Consider the following 14180-nt stretch of genomic DNA (forward strand, 5'->3'; position numbering starts at 1 on the left):
TTTTATGGCTGAGTAATATTCCTGTGTGTGTGTGTGTGTGTGTGTGTGTGTGTGTGTGTGTATCACATTTTCTTTATCCATTCTTCTGTTGATGGACATCATTTAGGTTGCTTCCATGTCCTGGCTATTGTAAATAGTGGTGGGTTTTTATTCTTTCCAAGAGTGAAAGGAAGCAAATGTGGACTGTTGTTCTTCAAAAGAGTAGATTTCTTAGCACAGTTATCTACAAATTCCCATTCACCAGATGAATGCCATCCTCATTCTATTCTTGCTTTGGTTAACAATGCCATAGTGGTAAGAGCATAATGGAAAGAAATTTCCTATGAGTAAGTTTTGGCTTCACTGCTTATTAACTGGAATTTGGGCAAGTAACTGTACTCTTTGAGCCTCAGTCTCCTTGTGTTTAAATGAATTTAACTACATCTGCTCTACTTACCAACCTCTCAGGGTTGGTGAGAGAGTCAATGTGATAACTTGGCTAAAGAACCTCGTATGCCAGCAATTGTTAACTCAGAGAGGCAGTCTCTCCTGGAAAGAATATATCCACATTTCTAGGCATAGTGAAAAAGCACTGAAACTACAATTTTATTTAGAAAGCAACACTCAATAAAACCTTCTATGTTGATTCTCACCTGGTGGCAGCTCTTCATAGGCAGATAGGGCTATGACAAATATTTAGATTTTTCTTCCAAAAGGGGTAGGACTTTGAAAAGTTGTATAACACTCATCTATGTAAATATAAGTTTTTAGTTCTTTGATTTCCATTACACTTAGCATACTTATCTGCCTTGTGTTAACAAAGAGGTACAGATCATAAACAGGAGGCAAAGACTTCTTGTGTTGCTTTAATCTGGTGTTTTTGTTTGGTTGGTTGGTTGGCTGATTGGTTGTTTAAAGCAACTTTACACTTAAAACCTTGAACCTGACTCTCCTTTTGTACCCCAATCCTTTGAAAGACTTCAAAGGAAACCTGATAAGAACATGGCATTCAAGCAGGTAACTCCAAGGAATGGCAGTCTCACAGGAGGTTTATTTTATTTTATGCTATTTTATTTGAGAGAAAGAGTTTTACAAATTTCATCCTCAATGGTAGAAATAGTTGCATTGGCTTGACTGCAGCTGTGATAAACAGAGCATTCCTTGCTGCTTTGAACATAGATGTTTATGCATGGCCAGCACCGTTAACTCACACACCTACAGATTTCATAAAATCTGGGTGAAAACAATCAGTGCAAAGGTTCAAATTCTGAGTCACACGTTAGAAATTTCAGTCCAAACTCCACGTCATTATAGAGAAAATGCTGACGTTACTTCTGTGTAAAACATTAATTTTTTTACCTGTCTTTATCTTTTTGTAAGCATTTGTTTCTCCCTGTATTTAAGGAAGAATTTCTATGATGAAAAAACCTTTTGGGGGAGGAGGACTGATCAATTTGCTCCTCTCCGTTGTTTACAGTTTATATGTCTGGGGGCAAGGTATCTTATCTTCTCTACTTGTTGTAAAATGGAGATAAATCCATAGTGCTCTGATGAGAATAAAAAGTCAATATAGGGCTTCCCTGGTGGCGCAGTGGTTGAGAGTCCGCCTGCCGATGCAGGGGACACGGGTTCGTGCCCCGGTCCGGGAGGATCCCACGTGCCGCAGAGCGGCTGGGCCCGTGAGCCATGGCCGCTGAGCCTGCGTGTCCGGAGCCTGTGCTCCTCAAAGGGAGAGGCCACAACAGTGAGAGGCCCGCGTACCACAAAAAAAAAAGAAAGAAAAAAAAAGTCAATATATATAAAACACATGGAATATCACAGTAGATGATTCATAAATAACTGTTTATTTCACTCTGAAGTTTTTTTTCTTAACAACTCATCTGCTTCTATCTCACTTTGATTCTCAATTTTGTTTCTCAAATTTCAGGTCTAGAAGGGCTTAGAGGTAGAAGTAATCCATTACGACACTAATTTTATAGACTAGGGAAGACGCTAGAGGCCAGAAAACTGAAGTAGGTTTCCCAAGATCCCATGAAGTCTCAGAACCAGGACTATCCGTGTTTCCTGATTCCTAAACCAGTGATCTTTCCATGAAACAATATTTAACTATTTCTTCTATTAATCAGTAGAACTTATTTCAAGCCTACTTTGCCTAAAGTTATTCGTTAAGACCGTGATATAAGTTTTTAATTTGAATATTTTATTTCCAAGTCATGGGATCTTTTCAGTCCCTGGAGCTTCACTGTACTGCTATCTTCAATGTTCACGCCAATAAAAAGGCATGTATCAGAGGTTATTTACAACAGGTACTCTCGCAATAAACTATTCTTAGATGGTCCACAGCATGAGTCAAGACTTCCAGTGCCTATCACAACCACAAACCCTTCCAAGGACTCCTGTCCATAGCTGCTGCTGAGCAAGGCTGCCCTGGGAGCTTCCTTCCTTGTTCTTTGGCCATGGTTCTCTACTACTTTCTGCCCTCAGCTGATTGGAGCAAAGAGTGGGCACCTGACCAAAGGCAAACAACACATGGGCTTGTCAGCATCCTATGAAGAGGCCTGGAATGAAAGCTTTAACCAAAAAAGATGAAGATGAACAGAACCAGTTAGATTCTGCTTCGGGGAAAGAACCAATTAGTGACTAACAAGTGCTATAATTCATACTTTGCATATTACACAAACTCCAATACTATTCTATGGTAAAAGTGAAGAAAATTGAGTCATTAATTCACTGTCTATAATGGTGGTGATATGAGTAGAAACTTAAAAACATAAACAACATGTTCATAAAAAACATAAAGCGATGGAGGAATTCCCTGGTGGTCCAGTGGTTAAGACTTGGTGCTTTCACTGCCATGGCCCCGGGTTCAATCCCTGGTTGGGGAACTAAGATCCTGCAAGCTGCCCAGCATGGCCAAAAAAGAAAACAAAACAAAACTACAAAATATATATATATAAAGCCATGAAATTGAAATGCTTTACGTTTAAGCTTTGGTCTGGATACCTCAACAAACTAAAGACAGAATAACATAAAAAAATCTAGAAATATGAACCAGTAGATATCCTTAGGTTTTAAATTTTCTAATTTAGAAAAGCGTGATCTGTGTGGTGTTTCATGTTATAAAGGTTTTCAAACTTTAATCAGACATCTTTCCTGTCCAGGAAAAATATACACCAATAAAAGATATCTCTAAAAGCCAGGGGTTAAGAATCCGCCTGCGAATGCAGGGGACACGGGTGTGAGCCCTGGTCCGGGAAGATCCCACATGCCGCGGAGCAACAGAGCCCATGCACCACAACTACTGAGCCTGCACTCTAGAGCCCATGCACCACAACTACTGAAGCCCACGTGCCACAACTACTGAAGCTTGCGTGCCTAGAGCCCATGCTCCGCAACAAGAGAAGCCACCACAATGAGAAGCTCGTGCACCGCAAAGAAGAGTAGCCCCCATTCGCCGCAACTAGAGGAAGCCCGTGCACAGCAAGAAAGACCCAATGCAACCAAAAATAAATAAATAAATAAATAAATAAATTTTAAAAAAATAAGCTAAAAAAAAAGTCTTTAATATTGCCAGTAACATTATCAAGAGAACCAAAGGATCTGTGTAAACATTTTGTAGTAGTGATCTGAATATCTTAGTGAGGAGACTTGGAGAAGCCAAACTAGGTAAGAGAGTGAGGTTAAGAAGGGCAAACGGCACAGGATCCAAGGTCAGGTGTGGGCCAATGGTTGTCCGTAGGATATGTCATTTGGAAAATTTCATGATCATGGATCAAATTGTCTTTATAATTTCATAAAAAATACCATTTAAAATTTGTTTTTAAATGATGGTTCTTTCAAACTACCATACCAGACAGTGTCACTTGTAAATCAGTTTGTGATTAATCTTGTAACCTTTTGGAAAAATATTCATTCCAGGGCTCCAGATTTTCTCCACATTTAGTTGACTTAGACCTCAGATTCTTTCATAGCCTGTTGGCCATTCTGACTGAAGCAGCACCTCTCCAAAAATTAATATGGGTCATTTCAGTCCAGAGAAGGTGTGCCTACTTATAAGAATCACTTTGAAAAAAATCTTGATGGATTTCAGGAAGATATTTAGAAATCAACTTTGGAGAATTTTACTGTTTTTATATTAACATTTTACCCCTTAATTGTGTTTACCCTCTTATTTTTCCATTTGGTTTTATGCAGAAATGATTGGAATGTAAAACATGAAGAGAGGACAATACACTCATTTGGCATTATTTGGATCAAGCACCTGGTTGATTTAAATCAATTTTATCACTTCTCTCCACCTCCACTGCCAAGCACTGGTCCAGGCCACCCTCCCCCTCACCTGGGTTATGGCAACAGCTCCCAGCCAGTTTCTCTGCTTCTCTTCTCACTCCTCCAATCTATTCTCAACAGACACACAAATAAAGGGATATTAATTGTATCACTTCACTCCCCTTCATTCATTTAATAAGCCTCAATTACATCTCTTCAATAGATTTCCATCCATCACAGTGGGAAGAATAAAATCCCCACTTTCCACCTCTAGATTTTAAGGCCATCCTTGATCTGGCCCCTGCTTCTCTTTCCAGTCTTGGTTCCGACTCCTGGGGTCCTAACCCTCCATTGGGCTTCTTTCATTTAATGTCTGGAACACACAGGCTTTCTCCCCTTAAGGCTATGCACACACTATTTGCTTTCCCCGCAAAGCTCTCTCCCTCTCCTCCCCAGTTTTTGCTTACAAAACTCTTTCTCATCCTTTTGAGGTTAAATACCTACCACCTCTTTAAGCAGGACTTGACCACCCATCTAAAGTATTCCACCTCCTCCACTTCAGTCCCTTGCTGGTTACCTTCATAGCACTTATCATAATTTGAAATCATCTTATTCATTTATTGTGTTTTATCCATAAGGGCAGACAAATGGCTGGCTTGCTGACTCTTTTATTCCCAGCATCCAACACAGTGCTTGGTCCAGAGTAGGTATCCAATAGGTATTTGTTGAATGAATGAAAACAAAATGAATGATGTTTTCCCTTCTCAAATCTTTGCCATCAACTTGATCTGAGAGTTGAGAGTATAATGGCTGAATTGTCTAAAGAAAGTCTAGGTATCCCTTACATTTCTTATATTCAGAAAATGGCCCAGCTCTAGTGCTGGAGCTGAGTGGCTAGACCTGCTTTCCTGTGGGAGGGGCTGGGGGTACCATCCATCCCATGGACCCCATCATTTCCCATCTTGGGTCATGCCTACACTCAGCTTTTTTTGTCCCAGTTTTAGTGCCATCCGGAAGAGATGGGAGAACATAAGAATTGGAAAGTCCCAAAGTAGAGTTTCCTGTACTCCACCAGGGAATGGAGGGTGGTTTAAAGCAGGTTCTCCAGACTAGAGTCCAGTGATTAAAATGCAAATAGTCAGGACAATAGCAGATGGGTATGCCCTGAGCACCAGGCAAGTTGTTCCAAAGACTTCAGACTGAGTTTGGGAGCTACTGGAAGAACTTGGAACACAATCATGTATCAACTTGAGAGAACACTTTCAGGTGCTGAAAACTTTCCATATTCCAAGGGCATGTTTGTGAACTCTTTTCTCCAACCCCCAACTCTCTTGCACTTGGGGACATGTAACTCTGGGTGGTGTTACATAAGCCCTAAGCTCTTTCTCTCCAGTGGATATAGGCTGGGATCTTCCATGGGAGATTCATTTGTAAAGGGATATGTCTTTCCATGGTTCTTCATAAATTGGGGTGGGAGGTGACACTATCAATTGTTCTTTAGTGCTAAGCATCAGAATTGTATGGCGGAGGGGAACCTCACATAGTCCAGGGGATGCTGGAAGTTTCTACTCTCTGGGTGAATAGAGTTTATCAGCTAAGCTCCTCTGGGGAAGATGACCTGGTAAGACTGGACACACGAAGAATCTGACTGGGGCCAAAGCCAGAACTGGAGCTCCGAATTATGACCCAGATGTCCAGTGAGAGAAGTAGCTCGAGAAAGTCCTACAGAAAAGTCCCTCAGTGGTTGTGTTTTTTTACAAGCTCCTCCTTGACTTCACCCCCACCTCTACCTTTGTTTGTTCAACCTTTCATTTATTGACTTTAAATTAAAAATAAACTTTTAAAAAAATGTAATACAATAGTGATTCAGTGGCTCAGTGATCACACAGCCCTTGCCCTAAAAAATGAAACAATTAAAATCCAATCAGTCCTGATAACGTTTTGTACTAGGATGCTAGACTTCCCTTTGCTTTGACTCCTCTCCTTCCGGCATCCTGTTCTGGGACAGAAATGACACCACAAAGGTTTCCTGTGCCTGTCCTCTCCACTTCTGACCCCTCACTACATGCTCTGTCCACCTATTTGGAGAGCAATGATTTGGTTCCTCTGGAATTCCTCTCTGTCCATATGCTTGATGACACTTGTTGCTAATTTGGGATGCCATAAATGCTGAGTAAGGGCCGGACTGAACTCTTGTCGACTGTTAGTCCCCTAGTTACTTGCTTATTAGCAAAATGGGAAATGTAATATCCCCAGCTATTATCGGTCCTAATTTGTTGGGGGTCCCTCCTCACTGCAGTCTGACTGACTGTTCTGTATATCTGAAACAACTGAAATCCTTAAAATCTTTCAGGTACTTTCTGAATGCTCATTTATTTTGAAAAGACATTCTTGAGGTGTCAGAAATCAGTGTCCTCTGGGGCAACCAGAGAGAGGGTCCTCTGGATGGAGCCTGAGGTCAAGGCCACCAAATCGGGGACTGAGGAGGTGCCCCCTGCTGTTCACTCTTCAGAGCCTTCCCTTCCTCTCTGGGGATCTTGTGTATGTAGAATTAAGGTTTCGGCCTATTGCATAATAGCCAACGGCCACGCTTAATTCTGTGGTCTGTGGAACACTTCACACATTGTTGTGAGTCAGAATATATTAAATGGTAGCCATGACCATAATACCATAGAAAAATAATTAGAAGAAGTTGGGTGCTGTCGCCTTCATGGCACTCTCCTCCCAGCAAGTGAACACCTGATGGGGTTGGGAAGTCGGGCCAGGTGCAGAAATGAGCCCCAGGCTGTGGATGGAGGTAGGTGCTGCTTGTTGTGTGCACATCCGCCCTGCGTCAGGAGGCCTTGGTCCCAGTCCCTGCGCTGCCTGCCTGCTGGCCCACCACTTCTGGACACTCACCACTGCCTTCCTCCTCCTCCAGACACACAACCGGAATTAACTTCCCAACTGCACACGTAGGCCACATATTTTTGTCTTCTTTCTTAAAGTGAAATCATTTTTCCTATCTATTGAGAGACCCTGTTAACTCATTTTCTCTGAACTCACACCTAAACAGGATCACTGATGCCTCAGAAACCAGGACTTAAATATTGGCCTTCTTGGAGTCTGCACGTCCAGAGCTGAGAAATTCTAGAACGCTTAGCCAAGTGCTTGGCACAGAGATCGCACTCAGAATGTAGTTTTCTGAAGGAAGGAAAGAAGAAGGAAGGGAGGCGGAGATGTTTTCTGACATTCTAGAAGCCAGAGACATTCAAGGCTTAAGCCCTCTTTGGGTCATTCCAAGCCTTTCAAAGTGATCTAAATCTAAGGGGAAACACGTACTTCTTTGCTCCATGCTCTTGTGACAGATGTCTGGAGAGGCTGGGAAGGATAGAATAACAACAGTTTCATTAATGGTACCTAACTGTTACTGAGAACTTTTTACAAGTCACTTTGTAAATCTTTTACATACATGGGCTCACTGGATTCTCAGAACAACCCTATGGATGATGTAGGTTATACTCTTATCCCTCTTTTAAAGATAAGCAGACAGAATCTAGAGAAGTTAAGTAACAGGTAGGAAGTCTTGGGGGGACTGAATTAGACCTCACGTTCACTTAGGAATTTTTTTAAGAACTTTCGTGAAGGTTCTGGGAGGCTTCTCCCCAGTGCCAAGTTCTCTTTGGCTTTGAGCTGGCAGAGTGTGAAGTAAGGGGCCCAGTGTCCCCATTTGCTGTTGCTCTAAATGTGAGTCTGACTTGACAGTGATGCTACACTGAGTCCTCTTCCCAGCTCTCCATCAGCCAGGATCTCCTGGTTCTCAGGACCCCCATCTCCGTGATCCTGGGAGTCTCTTGAAACAGCAGCCATGCTTCTTCTCTTTATTGCCTCCTCATCTTCTGGGGGCCGGGTTGGGGAGTGCATGGGGGATGACGGTTCAGTATCTTTCAGCTGGATGTCATCAAGGCTTTTCTGAGTCGCTGCTATGGAGACAAAGCCCAGGTACCGTTTCCATTTGCCACACTTGCTATTAAAAGACAGGCACGGCTTGTGAGCCCAAGATGTTCAGTGAATCAACCTGGAACTTACCCCTTTTTAAAAATTTTAATAGAGGGTAATTCATGCAAGTTTGTTGGCAAGCCATCTGCCTCGGGGACCCAGCACAGGTTAGATAATTAAACTCAACCTGTTCCTGCATGGCTGTCTGACTTACCATTTACCTTGTCTCAGACTCCTCGGCTCCGAAAACCCACTCTCCAAACTGGTTAGCTCACTGTTTCCCCCTAACACCTGTCTCGCCTTCTTATTTTTCCTAGTGCCATTCCATCCACCTGGAATGCCCTTCCCTTCCCTCTCCCTCTCCAGATCCTTCTCATGTGCGTCACAGCATGTTCCCTGATCACCTGCCTCACAACTATCCTTCTCCCTCCCCTGAATTCCAATCATGATGAATTCTATATAATTCAGCCGGTAATGAATCATATGCAGCCTTATGATATTCCTTCCATTGTTACCCTGAACTGTTATTTAAATCTTTAATTTTAATATAACTGTTTCCATATGTCTGCCTCATTGCCATAATTGGAATATAAGATCATCGAAAGTAGGAGACATAGCATATAACTGTATTCCCTTTAGTCCCTTGTATGGGGCTGAGTTGCAGATTTTTCTTTTTCTTTGTGATTTATTTATTGGCCAATTAGACAATCAAAATGATAAAACTTTATCAAATTACTTTGGCAATAACAGATCATAGCTAGTGGGTGATAAACACGTGTGGGTGTTGGGAGAGTGTGGTCCTTTTGTCCTTGAGGTGTGTTTTAAACCAAAGCACTGAGGAATGAGCGGGAAAAGGGGAACCATGCTTGAGGTATACCAGGATAAGAAGGCATTTGTGAAGGAGTCCACTGGCCAGATCTCCTCCAGACAGCTTCCCTTCTGCTCCTTTTCTCCCAAGTGAGGACATAGGACTCTAGAAAAATGCTTCCATAACCTCTTGCCTTATCTTTCTCTTCTCCTCCAGCCACCCGGCAACACACACACTCATATTCCTTCTCCTTTCCTCTCATCTCAAGCCCTCATGGAGACACAGTCTAATGCTTCCACTATGACTGGGGCACCTTCCCCTGCTCCTCAAGTCCAGGTACTTTGAACCCTCATTGTGGATAGAAATTTAAAAATTACAATATTACCTTAGATGAATTTAGTGTATGTGGTAGACAGCCTCTAAGACAACCTCCAAGGATCTCTGCCTCCCAGTATTCATAGGTGTGTAGAGTCCCCTCCCTTGAATACAGCCTGGACCTAGTGACATGTTTCTAATGAGTAGAATATACAAAAGTGATGGTTTGTCACTTTTAAGATTAGGTTGCAAAAAACCCTCTGATTTCTGTCCTGTGCACTTCTTTCTCTCTCTCTCTCAGCCTTCCCTTGGAAGGAATCAGGTGGTGGGCTGTGAACAGCCCTGCAAAGAGGCCCACATGGAAAATGATGTCTCAAGGGCCCGAGACCTGCCATGTGAATGAGTTTGGAAGCAGATCCTCCCCCAGTCAAACCCTAAGATGAGACTGCAGCCCTGCCAACACCTTAATGGCAGCCTTGGGAGAGATCCTGAGCCAGGGATCTGAGCTAAGCTGCAGAAATTAAGTCATACTCACTATGAAATTATAAATGTTTGCTGTTTTAAGCCACCAAGTTTTTAGAATTATTTGTTAGGCTGCTATAAACAACTAATAAGGTATCTAATTATGGTAAACCATTCGGGAAATGGCCAAGATTGTCTGAATGCCTCTGATTATATTTACAGCATTTTCTTTCTGAGAGCTTGAAAAATATGGATGGTTCATTTCAGATACAATAATTGAGTTGACACTAAGGTGGTTGCTACATCTCCTATTTGCTGCCTGCCTTTCATCATGGTGAAACCAGCTGATGCATAGCAATATAGATCATGAGCTGGGCAAGGATTTTACAGCTAGATAAATATCTGGTAAAAGAGGCAGCACGAAATGAGTCAGTTAGCCAGCTCCAAATTTCAAGAAGTTCAGGGAAGTCTGGTATCCTCAGTAACTTAGTCTCTGAAGTTCAGCAAAATTTGAACAGCTTAGAAAAGAACTAAGCTATTATTCCACTATTTGTGATAATACCGTCCCTAGTCAGAATAAATCTCACTTGTTTAATGGAGGAACTGGGGCAGCAAACCACAGCCCACAGGCCAAACCTGTACCACTGCCTGTTTTTATAAATAAGGTTTTATTGGAACACAGCCACGCCCATTTGTTTAGATATTGGCTATGGCTGCTTTTGCGCTGCAATGGCAGAATAGAGTAGTTGCAACAGTCAGTGAAACCCACAAAGCCTAAAATATTTATCATCTAGCCCTTTACAGAAGAAGTGTGTTGATCTCTCCTCAAAGGCAATGATTTGCAGAATGTATTAGAAGGGACACTGTTTCTACAGGATGTTAATTAACGTTATATGGGAAAACAATGGGTTCTGTGGTCAAATGTTTAGGAAATACTGAGTTAAACAAAGTTAAACATGTTGCTTTCCACAGAACTTCTCTGAGCCCTTCATAAATCTCTAAGAGGAGGACATGGAATACTGCATTTTTTAAACTTTTTTGACCAGGAAACTCCTTGTTTCAGATCACCTCTCAAGAGACTAGTGTCCAGGGGAAATGCTACTCTAGAACTATGAAAGCAGCAGTTTTCAAAGTATTAACTTTGCAAATAAAATGGGGTAGACAAAAACATCAACAACCTTTGAGTTCTAAAAGCATCCGTAACAATTTGAAAATACACAGAGAGATGCCTTACTGATCGTGAGCCCAATATGAAATTGACATTCAGAAAGTCAGACATAAACATGAAGTTGTGTGTTAACAGTGGGCTCTGTCTTTGCAGAGATAGCCACACTCAAAATAATTTTAAAGTTGAAAGGAGAGCAATATGAGATTCTACTTCAGTAGGTCTCAAATTTTGTACCGTGGAGTCCTCATGCTTCATGTAGATGCCTTAAGGACTATTGCAGCTGGGAATTAAGGAGGATCTAGATTTCAATAGCCAATTTGAAAAATGGCTTCTGCTACTCAAAAGAAGTTTGATAATCATTAAGCTATTTCAAACTTTTGTTCTAGAAATGAAGGACAGCGAAGAATGAAGATTTCTAGAGGACTAGAGAGATCATGGTCACAGACAGTCAGCCCTGGATCTACAGCCAAGGTTCAGACCTATGTTATGACTGTCCTTTCCCTCACACCATGATGGCCTGGCTAAGGCCTGTGGACATATTTTGTGGGTAACTGGCCAGGGTTAGAGGCCCAGTCTGTAAGCCTGGGAAACTGCTAGCTCCATTCACAACCCCCGTCTGAACCAGCATGGGATGAGGAGAACACCAGGAAGAGTTTGGTGAGTTCAAGTGAAGACGATAAATTACAAAGTATGACACTGATATAATAGGATGTAAAGAGGGATGTTTCCTGTTGTCCCAAAAACATGGCCAAGGTCCAAAGCTGAGCTTGAAACTGTTGGTAATAAGCACTTTCCCAGAGGGCCCCATCTCCAAACTGTCCCCAGTCAAATCAAGAAATGAACTGAGTTGAAGATGGATGGGTAGTAGCTAGTCTTTGGTGAAGTCCGTGTTCTTGATGAAAATCTCTTCCCTCATGTCTCGGTGGCCATGGAGGGTGCCTCCCTCTCCCCAAAGCCAAGTAAGGCAGTCTCCAAGAGAATCGTGAGTAAATACTGATGGTGACGCTGAGAAAGGGAGACTGGTGGGGTACATGCTGGGCTGCAGACCTCAAGTTCTCCTCTGGTGCAACCACAGGGATGGGGCCTTGAAAGCTATTGAGAGAACATGCTAGGAAACAAGAAGTATGGCATGCTTTCCTTTCTATGTTCCAATGCCTGCAAAGGCAAGAGGAGAAAAGAGTGTTTACTTGATGCATATGACCTGGAGTCTTGGCGGGGCGGGGGGGCACATTTGAGTACAGAGACTAGTGGTCACTTAGAGGTTTCTGAAGACAGTTTGTCTAGGTCCAGAGCTCCAGTCAGCAGGGCTGGCATATGCCTGGAAATTAGATGCTGCAGCCCTACCCCATCTCAAGTCTCTGTGGACCTGGGAAACACAGAAGAGGACTCTAGCAGTAGAGAACTCTCACAGTTCCATGTGAAACAACATGGAAGTTAGAAGGACAGGAGCCACGGAGCCATTCAAGATAACCACTGGACCAAGTGATGAGAAGTCCAACACGAACAAGGGGTTGGAGATGTTTATTAATGCTCAAGCCGAAGATACAACTGCCTTCTGGGTGGAGGGAGGAGTTCTCACTGATAGAAGGGGCCAGGGAGAAGTTGAACACACATGAACACACACACACATTCACACATACACCTCCTGCATGCAGGCTGACACATGAACTGAGAGCACCAACATCAGAAAGGACCAGACTGAAGGAGGACTAGACCAGGAGCCCTTCCTGTACCACACGCTCCAGTCCATCAGCTCCCCTGCTGACCATGCCACGATGGAGGCTTCTGGTGTCTAAAGAAAGGAGTTCAAAGAGAAGAAGCAGGAAGCAAGTACGTGAAGAGCAGACTGCCAACCTCCAAGCCATCGAGTGGAAGACACAACAGTGTGGGGTGGGGGGAGGGTTGGGGGGGATACAAGATTTGAGTCTGATTTGAGACTGAAGTATCAAAATAAATAGGACTGAGTCTTAAATAACAAAATGGACTGTTGTCATAACCAAAAGGGACAGGAAAGTTAGAGGAGCTGGCCAAGTTGCTGTTAAGGGAATTACTTCCCAGCAGGAAAGGTGGGTCAACATAGCCTAGCTGAAGGGGCTGTTATTGGATACGTATAAAATGGTTTCATTTGTATACCCAGAACATGTTGAGACGCCCCAATACATTTGTTCCATAAGATAAACACTTTGGACAGAATTTTAATGTTTTCTTATTTCTAATGCTTTTCTTCTAAGGGATTTTGAAGGCAACATGCCAATAGTTTCCCCGTTCTGCAAATTAGCACACAGAGAGAGTGGTGTTGGTTATCAAAGGGACTCTGAATCTATCTACAGCCTTCTGTCTTCTACTCATATCATGAGGCAGCTGACTCCCTCTCAGACCCAAATGTGATCCACTTCTAATTGGGAACAGAACTTTTCAATGCTTGAGCCCAAAACAAATTAAGAAATAGAGGCTGAGGAGGAGGGGAAGGAGATGGGAAAAGTTTTGCTTTTCCCCTAATTTGAGAATCTGTGATTTCTCACTGGTTTTTATCAGTACCAAGATTTTTTTTGTTTTGTTTTGTTTTGTGGTTCTTTTCATGTCTCTTTTCTTTTTTTTTTTTTTTTTAATTTTCACAGTTCTCTATTCAAGACTAAATTTGTCTGTTTTAAAAAGTCCATCTGGCTTTTGTGTTATGGAAGCCCACACAAGCCTGCACCGACCGTTCTAGAAGCAACAAAGAGTTATCAAATGGACCGAGTTTCAAATGAAGGGACTGCAAGCTAATTAAGGGATAAGTTTCTTAATAAGGAAAAAAGCACAGTGGAGAGTTGAATGATGCCAAAACACATGAAAGTTTCAAGACTAAAACTGTGAGAAAAAAAAAAAGCAGAAATGAGTTGGCCAATTTTTCAGGCCTCACTCAAAATAAATACATCTATTCCCATTTGTATCAACAGATGAATGTAAATATCACTCAAATAATCTCAAACTAACATTAACATTATACTGAAATATAAATAATTCTGAATATAAAGACAAGTTCAAGACATACAAAAATATAAATATAATAAAACTAGAAATAACATTACATTATATTTATTGTTAAGAGAATGTCACTGGTTTTCTTCAGAAATTTTATTTTTCTGCCTCAACCATACTTAGATTTCCCTCTTACATACTATTCTGGACAGTTTAATTTTCTTTTAACAATGAATGAAT

Source organism: Hyperoodon ampullatus (genome assembly GCF_949752795.1).
Source record: "Hyperoodon ampullatus genome assembly, chromosome: 13".
NCBI classification, from domain to species: domain Eukaryota; kingdom Metazoa; phylum Chordata; class Mammalia; order Artiodactyla; family Ziphiidae; genus Hyperoodon; species Hyperoodon ampullatus.